This window comes from Culex pipiens, chromosome 2 (genome assembly GCF_016801865.2).
Source record: "Culex pipiens pallens isolate TS chromosome 2, TS_CPP_V2, whole genome shotgun sequence".
Taxonomy (NCBI): Eukaryota; Metazoa; Arthropoda; class Insecta; order Diptera; family Culicidae; genus Culex; species Culex pipiens.
Genome location: NC_068938.1, coordinates 73,297,064 through 73,308,020, shown reverse-complemented (window position 1 = coordinate 73,308,020; position 10,957 = coordinate 73,297,064).

The following is a 10,957-nucleotide window of genomic DNA, read 5'->3' as shown; positions in this document are numbered from 1 at the left end:
AAAATTCAAAAATACAAAAATACAAAAATACAAAAATACAAAAATACAAAAATACAAAAATACAAAAATACAAAAATACAAAAATACAAAAATACAAAAATACAAAAATACAAAAATACAAAAATACAAAAATACAAAAATACAAAAATACAAAAATACAAAAATACAAAAATACAAAAATACAAAAATACAAAAATACAAAAATACAAAAATACAAAAATACAAAAATACAAAAATACAAAAATACAAAAATACAAAAATACAAAAATACAAAAATACAAAATACAAAAATACAAAAATACAAAAATACAAAAATACAAAAATACAAAAATACAAAAATACAAAAATACAAAAATACAAAAATACAAAATACAAAAATACAAAAATACAAAAATACAAAAATACAAAAATACAAAAATACAAAAATACAAAAATACAAAAATACAAAAATACAAAAATACAAAAATACAAAAATACAAAAATACAAAAATACAAAAATACAAAAATACAAAAATACAAAAATACAAAAATACAAAAATACAAAAATACAAAAATACAAAAATACAAAAATACAAAAATACAAAAATACAAAAATACAAAAATACAAAAATACAAAAATACAAAAATACAAAAATACAAAAATACAAAAATACAAAAATACAAAAATACAAAAATACAAAAATACAAAATACAAAAATACAAAAATACAAAAATACAAAAATACAAAAATACAAAAATACAAAAATACAAAAATACAAAAATACAAAAATACAAAAATACAAAAATACAAAAATACAAAAATACAAAAATACAAAAATACAAAAATACAAAAATACAAAAATACAAAAATACAAAATACAAAAATACAAAAATACAAAAATACAAAAATACAAAAATACAAAAATACAAAAATACAAAAATACAAAAATACAAAAATACAAAAATACAAAATACAAAAATACAAAAATACAAAAATACAAAAATACAAAAATACAAAAATACAAAAATACAAAAATACAAAAATACAAAAATACAAAAATACAAAAATACAAAAATACAAAAATACAAAAATACAAAAATACAAAAATACAAAATACAAAAATACAAAAATACAAAAATACAAAAATACAAAAATACAAAAATACAAAAATACAAAAATACAAAAATACAAAAATACAAAAATACAAAAATACAAAAATACAAAAATACAAAAATACAAAAATACAAAAATACAAAAATACAAAAATACAAAAATACAAAAATACAAAAATACAAAAATACAAAAATACAAAAATACAAAAATACAAAAATACAAAAATACAAAAATAAAAACAAAAATACAAAAATACAAAAATACAAAAATACAAAAATACAAAAATACAAAAATACAAAAATACAAAAATACAAAAATACAAAAATACAAAAATACAAAAATACAAAAATACAAAAATTCAAAAATACAAAAATACAAACAAAAAAAACAAAAATACAAAAATACAAAAATACAAAAATACGAAAATACAAAAATACAAAATACAAAAATACAAAAATACAAAAATACAAAAATACAAAAATACAAAAATACAAAAATACAAAAATACAAAAATACAAAAATACAAAAATACAAAAATACAAAAATACAAAAATACAAAAATACAAAAATACAAAAATACAAAAATACAAAAATACAAAAATACAAAAATACAAAAATACAAAAATACAAAAATACAAAAATACAAAAATACTAAAATACTAAAATACTAAAAAACAAAAATACAAAAATACAAAAATACAAAAATACAAAAATACAAAAATACAAAAATACAAAAATACAAAAATACAAAAATACAAAAATACAAAAATACAAAAATACAAAAATACAAAAATACAAAAATACAAAAATACAAAAATACAAAAATACAAAAATACAAAAATACAAAAATACAAAAATACAAAAATACAAAAATACAAAAATACAAAAATACAAAAATACAAAAATACAAAAATACAAAAATACAAAAATACAAAAATACAAAAATACAAAAATACAAAAATACAAAAATACAAAAATACAAAATACTAAAATACTAAAATACTAAAATACTAAAATACTAAAATACTAAAATACTAAAATACTAAAATACTAAAATACTAAAATACTAAAATACTAAAATACTAAAATACTAAAATACTAAAATACTAAAATACTTAAATACTAAAATACTAAAATACTAAAATACTAAAATACTAAAATACTAAAATACTAAAATACTAAAATACTAAAATACTAAAATACTAAAATACTAAAATACTAAAATACTAAAATACAAAAATACAAAAATACAAAAATACAAAAATACAAAAATACAAAAATACAAAAATACAAAAATACAAAAATACTAAAATACTAAAATACTAAAATACTAAAATACTAAAATACTAAAATACTAAAATACTAAAATACTAAAATACTAAAATACTAAAATACTAAAATACTAAAATACTAAAATACTAAAATACTAAAATACTAAAATACTAAAATACTAAAATACTAAAATACTAAAATACTAAAATACTAAAATACTAAAATACTAAAATACTAAAATACTAAAATACTAAAATACTAAAATACAAAAATACAAAAATACAGAACAAAAAACTATAAATTGGAAAAATACAAAAATACAGAACTGTCAGTCAAAAACTTTAAGTCTAATTGTCTATGCAGCTCCCATAGGCATCCAGAGCAAATATTTTAGTACCATAATCGCTAAAGAAAAGTGTGCGAATCGACACAGCCCCAACCATTTGGCCAACTGACTGACTGAATGTTATCGACCACGGCTCAGTTTGGGGCGCCCAACCGGCAAATTAATCACAATAACACGCCAACTAAGCGCGCATACGTCACTTTGACGCGTCGACGCCACCGTTTGTTGTTAAAGACGTAATCGCCCACCACTCTCCTTTGCGATGGAGGATAGAAGGAGGTTAGGTAAATGCGGAACCTCGGGCATATTTGTGCGAATGTATAAATATTAGCGACTAATTGAGAACAATGTTTGCTGGCGTAATAATTAGAGCGAGGCAGGCTATGTTTATGTCATTCAGTGGGTCGGGGAATCCTTTGGAAAACGGGGTGTTTCTTTTGCCAATGTTTGTACTGAACAATAGTTGCGCATTTTCACTTGCGTCAAATGTAACAACTTTGTTCACAATCAAAGACACAAAGGCGAGGGAGTTTTGCTGAACATTAAGTGGAAAGAAGTTTTATGTTAGCAAATTATGAAGGCATCGTTTTTTACGATTAAATGACATGGTAAATACATGAAACTAGAGATGTGTGCTTAAAACATAATTCTGGAATTTCTGGAGCAAATAGTTTATATTGTATGTTTTGTTGCTCAATGAAAAATAGTTGAGAATAAAACCAATTCTACCTAAACCGGATCCTCAAAACAGTGACAGACGTCCATTGCTGGTGATTCCCATCTCCACCGCACACCAAGGACGGACAAGGAAAGGGATTTGGAAGATGGGAAGTGTTAATACTCCAATTTTTAAGAGGATAAGGGAAAATCTCCACGATATCTCGAAATAAGGTTCGCTTGGAGTGTGAAGAATAATCAAAAATAAATTCGTCAAATTAAATCTTAAACATAAACTATTGGTTGATACAACAGAAGTCAAATCAACAATTAAAATCCATCTGAATAGAGATCAAAGCATAGCGCTGCAATTCCCTGTATGTTCTGTTCCTGTTCCTGTTCTTGTAATCAAATTTTTAATCACACACTGCCACTAGCATTTAAAATCCATCGTCCATCGGCAAACAAAGCTCCAGTAATTATCACTTTCATTCAGAATTACACACGAGCGTGGCAAAACAAGGATTCTCCGGTGATATGTCGACTAAAAAAACTCTCACGCACATCTCCGGCTGCAACTGGGTGATTATTAATTGGAGCCTTCCATCCATTCAATTAACACTTTATGGGCGATCGGGTGCACTATTCTTATGCGAAAGAGCGCCTTTTCGCTTTGAAACGTTAAGCACCGAGTGTTGCCGGGGGGGTTTTTTATGGATGCGATGTTTGATACGACTGTCGAACGAGGTGTTTTAGTAGTGTACGAGGTTTTAATAGAAAAAATAAGTTATATTTGGCTCGATCGATGTTTATCTATGATGTTAATTTCGGTTATCTAATTTAGCGACCGTAAAAGTATAAAATGCTTGATGAAATTAGTTTCACTTACATTGTAGTGAATTGAACCTCTTAACGTTCAAAATGTTGTTGGACAACATGTGATTATGATTATAAATTAAACTCAATGATTATGATCAAGGCAAAACTCATTTCGAATTTGAGTAGGGTTTGAGTGTAATTCACTACATCGACGTCATCGTGCTATCTTGTCACACCCGCCATTTCGACGTTCCGAGAAAAACGCGTTTTAATGTTTGATTTTCAATAAACAAAAACAAAAACGCGCACTGTAAACAATAACCAAAACATTTTGTTTGGCTGACCACCATGTGCATTGTCCCGAAATTTGGTTGAAGTTGGTTGCTGGAGTCCCGAGTTATAATTACAAATGTTTACGGTAGTCTAACTAGTACGTGCGTCAAACGCGTTCTGTCCTAAAATCCCTTTGGTCAGTTGTCGCACTTACATCAGTTTTCAGGGAGTGACAAGATAGCATGACAAGATTGAAACTACTTTTATATGTAAAGTGACAAAAATGCACGGAGTTTTTCCGAATTTCGTTGAATATCTCAGGATTGAAATAGAATTAGTGGCATTGTGAGCTGCACAAAATGGCGTTCTTAACTCAACTTGGCCCAAATGCACATACGACAAGTTAGCACGACGGCTACGACATGTGAACACAAACACTTTTATTGAAGGCATCTGGATTTTTATTTTACAATTGGAAACGATGGCCTTGAAATCAAGTTAGATGTTTTATTAATATTTATATTTTTATTCTTAGTTACCAGTAATTGCGAAAACACGGAGAGACCGTGCCCAGAAATTTTAACAATTAAAATTGTTGATTTTACTTTCGTAAATTTTAACAAAAACGTACTTATCACTGCCAATTTTCAGTTAAATTTACCAAAATTTAGTATTAATTTAATAACCTGTTTGTTGAAAATGCTAAAGGCAAAAAGCTAACAGATTTCCCGAACTCGAATGAACGTGCTCGACTGTTAGCATTGGTTTTAGGAAAATCAAAAATTTTGTTGGTTGAATATAATTAACAATTGGTTGAATATTTAAAAGATGAACTTGGGTTTGTTTACGTCTGTCATTTGAAGTCAGGATTCGAACGAGAGCGGTCGATTTGTTGAGTTTGTGTTGTTAATTATGAAGTGAGAGGATGTGAAAGGTGAAAATTACACTATTTAGCTAATGTTGAAGTGGTAAATCAAAGTGTTGCAACTGGGGAGCTGGAATTGGTGAGTAGGTTTGTTGATGATTTCTTTGCAGGTGATAAACTATGAAGAGCAAGAGGACGACCTTCGCCATGAGGACCTCCAATGCGAGTGAGTTGAACACGTTATAAGAATGTTTGATGGAAAGAGAGGGCAGTAGAAGGGAGATGCGGGCCAACTCTTAACGGATAGAGCAGCCCGGGCAAATTTAACAAAATGTTGGTTAATCCAAGTAAGTATGGGTTTATTATTGCACAATAATTTATCTAATGTGATTCTTATTAGAAAACTGAATAATTAAAAAGCTTCGTGCTTACGACGGATCAATTATTAAATACATAGAAATGCCATATGTACGCAACGCAAAATAGAGATGAAGTAAAATATAAAAAAAAAAATAAAAATATATAAAAGAAGATAATTATTATCTTGAAAGTTTTGTTGCAATATGACTGCTCAATAAACTGGTAAGTAAAACTCAAAATATTTTTTCAGGAACCGGAGTACGTTGAATAAATTGAATCAAATGCAATGAAAGTTTGTTGCTAAAAGTAATTGTTAAATTAATGCATCCTGGTAATTGGCATTATTGATAATTCTTCTTTCTTCAATATAATTTCATTTATTTACGTTCCTTTTTTCAGTTTATAGCCGAAATTAAGAATTTTGTATTAAATTACTAATACATTTCACATGTCTATTTGCAGCAAAAGGTTCACTTTGGTGAAAATTCTGTGTCCAACCACATGAAAAATAACTAAACCTGAGACCATTGTTGATGATGATGACTTATCGGATGATTTCACAGTGATGGTAAGTGGATACAACACTTAATTTTATACAACATAATAAAAATATAAGCTTAAAACTTGGTGAAAATTTTGCTCGATTTCTATTTTTCAGGAATTCATGTTAAATTAAACATCTTTTTTAAATATGTTTAACAAAATTTGTAATATGCTTTTTCATTATTTTTAGTTCAATGCAACGTAATTTTTTAAAACATTAATCAAACTTTACATGTTTTATAACAACAGTTAAAACAAAGATTTGTTTTGATGCTCTTTAACAGTAACTTAACAACTTCATGCAAAAAAAAAACAAATTAGTACAAAACGTTAAATTTTTAGGCAGAATAAATGCGAAAATAAAAACACTCAGCACTCATTTGTGAGGCATTATTACAAAATTTAATGCAAATTCAATAAAAATATTGCTAACAACAGCTAATTATTGACTGCATGTACGAATATTTTTCTGTATTCAAGTAAGACAATTGTTAAAATATAGCTAGAAATTAGGCCCAGCCTATATCGTTAGATAATTGAAGAAAATATATATCAACAATTACATAAATTATGTCTAATTAAGAAATGTTTTGTTATAAAACACTAATAATTTGCTGCATGCAAAAATATTTCGGTTGATACAACGAAAAAAAATTGTTGAAATATAGTTGAAAAACATTTCCCAGCCAGTTTTTAACAGAATATTCCACAATATTTCAGCTGAAAACAAGAAATTTTTAGCTAATTTTCTGAAAAAAATATTCTAGCAGTCGACTGCTAGAATTTTTTTCGGCCATTTAACCAACAAAAATGGCAATTCCAAGTATTTTTTTAGTTAATTTTAATTACCGGTGGTTAGCAATTTCGGGTTAACAAAATCAACAATCGATTGTTGAAAAAAAGCTGTGTAAAAAATTAACCCATACTTTTAGTTAAATTAACCAAGATTTTCTTAGATTTGCCCCGGCCGGTCTCTCCGTGAAGAGTCACCATGGGTTCCTGATTTGAATAAAAAAAAGTATGTTGAAATTCATTATGCATCAGTTCACTTGTTTTGCAATCCATAGTTTTAAAAAATGTTGGGAAAACTCTCGTTCCTAACTCCACCAATTTGCTGATTTTCACTTTTTAAAACAGCTTATTTTATAAAACTTTGGGTAGAGCTTGCTTGCTTACTTCCTATTAAGCTATTTATCTCTCAATTTCAGTTGAAATTACTTGAACGTAAAAGTGCTTATATGGAAACATTAGAGGCATAAAGGAGTTAAATGCTGTTCCCCTAGGTATTGACGGCAAAAAAGATTTTTTGCCGTACTGTACTGCCCTTGTAAGTATAAATGTCCCATATGCATTTTCATCACGTTAGAGTTATTGATGCAGGTCGGTTCACAATCGTTTGCTTTTCAGAAGAAAAAAAAACTAAAAATATCCAGTACTTTGTGCTAGAAATCTTCAGGAAATCTATTTTTTAACGGAAACTTGACACGTAGCCTTATGTTTGGGACAAACTTATGTTGCGTTTTTCGCTGCTTGCTGTGTTTGCATATAATTTTGAATACACAAAATTTGGAAAATATTTGCGACGTACTTAGTTTTATGTCAAAATACTCAAAAAATATCACAAAATACCAATACTTTTTTGAATACCGAAAACCTGGGGTAACAAGGACGGCCGGGGCAAAACCGAATGGTTGAAGTATTTCTGCAAAGTCAAGCAAAAAGTTGTTATTCAGCCAATGAGAGTTTGTAAGCAAAGAGTGCATTCTGCTCACGTCAGTGGATGTTAACATTGGGAGTGAGCAGAATACACTCTTTGCCTATAAACTTCCATTGGCACATTTAAAAACATTTAAAAAAATGTAATTTGTAATACCCAGCCCGACACATGTTATAAAAATATAAATCATGAGAAAAGTCTTAACCCATGAATAACATTTGAAAAATAAATTGAAACCGAATCAATGTCACCCCGGTTAACAATTGCAAAAAAATGGGCATACGACGCAAAATTTTCCACATATTTGCTCTGCATTGAAGTTTTTAGTGTAAGATACTACAATTTTAAGAAAAAAAAACCGTATTTCTTTGAAAATCAAATCAAATCGTCATAATTTGCAATATGGTTGTCAAAAGATGTAGATTTCCACTACATAAAAGTATTTTTTGTAAAAAATCGAGTTTTTACAACAAAAAGTACAAAACATTTAAATCTTTAAACGCAATTTTGAGTTGTAATTGCAAATTACAAAAAATGGGGACTTATTTAAAAACGGATTTTTGTAGGCGAGAGTGGGGAGACTCGATCCCCGGGGACACTTGATCCCAAGCCTGTATCTCGTCAGCATGTGGGTAAAACAATTATCTTTGTTCTAGAAAGTTGTGCGGAATTGACTAAAATTCATTGTAGAAAACATTTGATAAATATTGAAAACACTCAAAAATTATTCCAAAAATATTTTTTATACATGAATTGTTCAATAAACATATTAACTCCAAAACCCTTACGCATTTCACGTTAAATTTATCGTCAAACTATTTTTACAAACAATTGTTTAAAAAAAATGCGTTTAGGGAGACTTGATCCCTGCATTTTTACAGTCACTGGAATCAGTTATGTGCGATACAAAAAAAGGGGATCAAGTCTCCCCACTCTTCCCTATATTTTTCACTAAAAACTCAAATGTATTGAAAATTTATTCAACATTTGACGTCTTTTGATTTCCATATAACAAATTGTGAAAATTATATTTTGTGCAATTTTTACACTTTTATACTTACTACATAATCCAGAAATATATTTTTATAATAAGTTTTAAAAGCCTGGGATGATTTTCTCTGACTAAATTAGTTTTAACAAGTTAGTTGAATGCATATAATTATTTTTGAATTGCTTGTAAAATATGTGAATTTCCCTGCCTTTTTTCGGTTTAATTTTTGAAAATATCAAAAATAAAATATAATTAACTTAAAAATTATGAATGTTCTTTCGAAGAAATAAATTTCTCTGAATTTTCATATTGTATGAAACATGAAGAGTTCTTGAATATTTTTGTTCTAGTATTCAAAAATTAACTGTACCAAATGTTTGTTATTCTGTGATACAGAATTCATTGACATTCTTTCAAACATGAGCAGTGCTTTATTCTTTTATAATTTCCTCGAGATCTGGTTTTTTGGTTAATCTTAATGTTTTTTGTAAAAGATTTTTTCTTAAAGATTTGTTGGCTGTTTAAATTTTTCATAAAAGATTAGCATTCCACTGACCATGAGCAGGTTATGAAAAATTGTTTAATGGACTACATACATGTAGAAAACCACAAAATTTCATATTACAGAAAATTTATTAAATCCACTTAAAAGATGACTTACAATCACTCCTGAAAGTTTCATGAAGATATTTTATGATTAAAGTAAGTTACAGACGATTTAAGCTGAAAATTTTGCCATGCGCAAGGCGAACTGTCAAACTTTGCGAGCGTTTTTCTCTGAACACCGAGTTGATTTACGGGTGCCACGATATCTCGAGATGGGATAGACCAAATTGGCTGAAATTTGGGGTGAAGACTCTCAAGACATATCCCGTGTGCATGAAGAAGCCCGATTTTCAAATTTTGCATTTTAAAAAAATACAAAAATCAAAAACTTTCGATTTTTTGTGTGTGTGTGTGCAACCAACCAAACCGCGGGACCACGCGGTCGCTTCTTACAAATTGAGTTGTTTCCATGTATTTTTTTTAGATCTACATTCTAAACATGCAAATAACTCGCATAGGCATTTGGAAGGTGTTAGCTCTGCCGAGCTTCGGTGACCCATTTCTACGCTGGCTAGCCGAGCGCGAGGTACTTCAGCTTTATCGACAAGCCCCGCCCTGAAGAACGTTTGGACCAATCGTATTCAAACCTTATTTAGAACTTCCGAACCCTTGTCAAATGGACAAGGACCCAGCGCGTATATAGTTGATAGTAACAGTATTCCTAATTCCAGTCATAGCTCACCAAGTCGCGATGGCCTATTGGTTAGCATTTTTGCTTACCAATCCAAAGGACGGGGGATCGAACCCCGGCTCGAGCAACTTTGATTTTTCGTTCATGTTCAGAGTTTCAAGATTTATATTTCCTATACTTTCTCGTTGGGAGCAGATGGGATTCGAACCCAGGACCATTCGCTTACAAAGCGAACACCGTGACCAGTCAGCCACGGCCGCTCCTTATCAAAAACTTTCGATTTTTTATATGAAAAACATGAAAATATTTGTATCTATTTTTTTAAATAAACTATTTGAAAATCGGCCTTCGTCATGCACACAAGACCGTTTTAACGAGTCTTCAACAAAATTTTGAGCCGATTTGGTCAAGGCAGTGCTGAGATATCGAGGCACCCGTTTTTTGAAACTGCTAACTTCATATAGCTGTATCTCGGCAATGATACAACCAAATGTCTTCAAATTTATTTTGTAACAGTTGAAAATGTATACTTCAATGTCATGAAAACAGATTAAAAAAAGTTTAAGTTTGTGCTCAAACCAACCTCTGACATTTTTGCCGAAAGTGAAAGTGTTCACGTCAAACGATCGGCCTGTTTCCTGAGAAGAACCTGGAATCTGACAATCGGGATACCACCTCGCGGCGTCTTTTGAAGATTTGAGCTTTATTTGAAGATTTGTTGTTTCTTTGTGAGAGCTTTCCATCATAAGTTGTTAAATTATTATATTCCCCTATATTATGATAT